The following is a 4,672-nucleotide window of genomic DNA, read 5'->3' on the forward strand; positions in this document are numbered from 1 at the left end:
ATAACAAAAATACATATTTGCATATATCAATGCATATTAACATGTATGAACATGTTTTGCCTTCTGTCTAGGGAAAAGAGTATTTTGTAATATAAAAAGCATTATTTCAGAATATTCCATAATATGTTTCATTTGTGAATGACACTTAATAGACCAATCATGAATTTCAAAACCCTCATTTCAGAAGTGTATTCATAATAATGAAAAATGTCAAACCTGCAATTTCAAATTAGGGGTCTCTAACTATTATAATATATGAAATACTATGTTTAGATTATTTTTCAAAAGCTGAATAAATAAGCTTTCCATTGATGTATGGTTTGTTAGGATAGGACAATATTTGGCCGAGATACAACTATTTGAAAATCTGGAATCTGAGCGTGCAAAAAAAATCTCAATACTGAGAAAATCGCCTTTAAAGTTGTCCAGATGAATCAGAATCAGAATCAGAATGAGCTTTATTGCCAGGTATGTTTTCACATACGAGGAATTTGTTTTCATGACAGAAGCTTCCGCAGTGCAACAGAATGACAGCGACAGAACAAAAACACAGATAATAAAAGAAGAATAAAAAAATGTTAAATAAGTAAATAAGGAATAACAATATATAAATTGATAATTGTATGTGCAGGTATATTACAATAGAAAATGACGTTCTTAGCAATGCATATTACTAATCAAAAATGTAGTTGTAATATATTTACAGTAGGAAATTTACAAAATATCTTCATGGAACATGATCTTTAGTTAATATCCTAATGATTTTTGGCATAAAAGAAAAATCAATAATTTTGACCCATACAATGTATTTTTGGCTATTGCTACAAATATACCCCAGCGACTTAAGACTGGTTTTGTGGTCCAGGGTCACATATATTTTATTGGTTAGCATTCTGTGTGTTTTTAGGCAGTTTTTTATTGCATTGTGGAAAGTGCAAATTGTAAAATCCAATCAAAGTGGTTGTTTATGCCTGTTGTTTTGATCCTGATCAAACAATAATTAAGAGGGGCAACCTTGATTTTATTGCAAAGCCATGATTAAATTGTGACCACATGGATTATAATTACTCTGACCGCATTATACACACTCAACTTCACTGCCAATTTAATTGGAACTTAATATGATGGCCTGTTTGCCTTTTATTCATATTAAATTATCGACTTAGACCCTCTCCTGGGAGTGAACATGGTCACAACGTGCCATAGGCTACCAATCAATAAACCGATATCATATAAATCTAGATAATTCATGTGATAAGCAACCCCATCCTCCTGTTTGTGTCATGAAGTCGATTCATAAAATATGCTTTACTGGTTTCCACGAGCAGTGAATTCACTCTGAATAACTGGAATTGGGATGGCATCAGATAAACCTCCCTCTAATCTGGGTTACGCTTGGATGCGCCCCGTGAAAGGAGCGCTAGGGGGAGGTTTGTCCTCCAACTGTAGAGGAACCGTAAAAACAGAGTGCTTTCTATAACTCTAAATGGGTCGATACTGTCCCTTCAGGTTCCTTTGTGCTCCCCCAGATGGTAGCAGTATGACCAGCTTCAAAGCTGCATAATTAGCTATTAAATACTCTCAATGTATGTAAGGCTTATGTAGGAATTAGCAACAAATTTGCTCTATAATGAGGTATTACCCCGTGGCAGGGTGCAGAATTATACATATGCTCAATATTCCAGCTGAGCTACTTTGGAGCGTTTTGGACGGAAATCACGTTCAGAAGAACTTGCTCAGTCATGTCCATTTATGATCTATGGCTTTGTTCCAAAACCTAGTGAGCTGCCTCACTGCTGCCTACATAGACAGCTGCCTTGCACTGCAGCATCCTAACTGACTGATTTGGAAGGCAACAACTCACGAGTCATGGCTGATTCCAATAGAGTCTGATGTTAGCATGTTTCTAAACTAAAGATGAGATATACTATAAAGTACATACTGGATTAAATAGATTTTTTAAACATTTTATTGATACTTACTGTAAATCTGTATTTTCTGAAAATCATTTCTTATAAAAGTTATTAAATTGTCTGCATGTTGTGTGTATTTATTTATTTAAATATTTTGTTAAACAATGTTGTCTATCATTATGCTTAACATTCTTGTATCATTATGTAGTGTTTCAAAAATCATAAAATCATACTTATAAAAGTCATAAAATTGCCTGCATGCCATTTTATTAATTAATTTTGTAATTTAACTATTTTTAAACCATTTTATTAATTTAAACAATTTTATTAATAAATTAATCATCATGCCGTTCGTTCAGTGTTTTATTAGCTATATTCAGTGTATGGATTAGTTTAGCTAACAAAGGCCACAACGATATGTAGGATTTCACTGAACATTATGGATTTGTCTCCCGCTGTAGTCATTCATACTTTAATAGGCGTAGAAACTCATAGCAGTATCATAGAAAAGAAAATCAAATGAAAATCTCTTTAATGTCTCCTAGACATCAGTGAAATTAATGGAGATTTTCGACATTTTTCTTTCCTGAGAAAAAGACCCCTGTAATCTCACTTTGGGGGTTTTAGAAGAGATTGCAATGTCTCAAATTGTGTTCAGTCTGCAATCAAAAGTCAGATCTCATGGACTTTTGATGGATTTTCTCATCAAATTATTCCAAGACCAAATGATCTGAGCTACTTTTTGCCCTCTAGAACAGATCAGTTTACTAGTAGTAGGGAGTCTGATTCATCCCAGTAGCTGGGTTCATTTGAATCATTTGATTATTTTGAATGGCTTTATTAATTAGAATTGTTAGATTCACTTAAATAGTTTGATTCATTTGAAACCCTGATGAATTTGATTCAGTTCACCAAAAATATTCATTCAACTAATAAAACCAGAAATTGGTGCATCACATTTTGAACCCCATTCACTCAGTGCTACTTGAGCGAGATGAGACAAACCATTTGGCCTGCAAATTGCAATTTTATTTTTAAAAATTCAATGTTTTATTATTTGATTTTTTTTTTTTTTTAATTGGAAGATCAGGGTAAATTGTACTTATTTTGTATTCTAAGAAACATGTAAGTATCTTCTGTAGCTTCTGAAGATGCAGTACTAAATGGACAAAAATAAAAAATTATATATATTTATATAAGAAAAAATTGACACCTTCATCCTGTTCAAAAGTTTTCACCCCCGGCTCTTAATACATCATGTTTCCTCATAGTTCCGTATGAGTCTCTCAGTTGTTGTCAGTGTAAAAAGATCTCAAAAATCATAGTCACAGCTGGAAATGGTTCAAATATGCAAAAGATACTGGAAAACCAAAGAAGTTGAGGGACCTGGAGAATGTTTTCTGAAGAACAGCAAGCAGTTTACTGTTCAGAACAAACAAGGGACTCCTGAACAATCTTCAAAAAATAAATCTATAAAAATAAATAAATAAAATTGACAGCATTGACATTTGGCAGCACTAATTTTATTTATTTTTTGTGAAGATTGTTCAGGAATCCCTGTGTGTGTGTGTGTGTGTGTGTGTGTGTGTGTGATAGGGGTTGGACAAAATGATATGCACACCCATCATTATAGGGGTCAATATAATTTTTGTAGGCTAACGTTTAAAAAAATGAAAATTAGTTAATTTTTGTTATCTACATTCTTTAAGTTGTATAACAGTATAGCATAAGTTGTGTTCAGCAGCTGTTAGTACAAGTGGTCAGTGAAATGGTGGCTTGTCAGACTTCCAAAAAGCCCATTTAGCAGGAGGGTATGTAACCTTAATAGCTCAATTTTTTGGTGTTTTAAGAACAACAGTCTTTACGATTATGACTGCGTACACAAAGCATGGCAAAACTTGACAGTGAAAAAGAAAAGTGAGCAAAAACTGATAGTGATTGATAGGGACTGTCAAACACTAAGAAGGATTGTGTCCAAACGAGACAGAACTACTGCAGAAAAGAGACAGCAAACCTCAATATCTTACTCAAATATCAACCACAGAGAATTCAAAAAGCTAACATCCATAAAAGAGGTATTAAATTGCATGAGCAATAAAACATTCTTCTAGGCAGGTAAGGGCCTTCACAGTTTCGTGTTTAGAGCTCAAAGGAAGTTCAAGCTGGTCTTAGCATATTAAAGAACCAGCTGGTATAAAACGTACCTGCCGCTGACACTTTGGTGATGATACGAGAGCTTGAAAAGACAAAGCAGAATGAATAAGTAATACAGTTTCAGCCATTCAAAGACGAGGTGCATATTTTCAGGAGAGAGGAGGGCTGAATCTTTTCATCTCTTCACATCCTTTTAACAGTTTTTAACGGTACGTTTGAATGAGCTGTTTGCACTCGACACGTGTTGAATCTCAATTCTCTTCTGGTCCTTTCAGTCGCTCTCTCTTGGCTCAGTTTTAACCCATGACCTTTGACCCCAGGTCCGGTCAGACCGGCTCATTAATCCTGAGGTCAAGGGCTGGGTCTGGGTTGTTTGTTCATGTTAACTGAGTGACTCATCATTATTGTGATGACGCTCGATGCTAGAGGTTATTCATTCACGGTCAAAGATTCGTTTGTAGGTTTCTAGCAGCATCCTGTCAACATTTCATCAAAAAATCAATAATCGAATCAATGACTTGGTCACAAGAAATCAAGCGTAGCGTTAGTTCTGGCAGGTCATGTTAGTCAAGCTTGCATCAGCTGACTCTCAGCTGATCCCCATC

The sequence above is a fragment of the Sinocyclocheilus anshuiensis genome, unplaced genomic scaffold (assembly GCF_001515605.1).
Source record: "Sinocyclocheilus anshuiensis isolate Anshui unplaced genomic scaffold, SAMN03320099.WGS_v1.1 scaffold877, whole genome shotgun sequence".
In the NCBI taxonomy this organism is placed as follows: Eukaryota; Metazoa; Chordata; class Actinopteri; order Cypriniformes; family Cyprinidae; genus Sinocyclocheilus; species Sinocyclocheilus anshuiensis.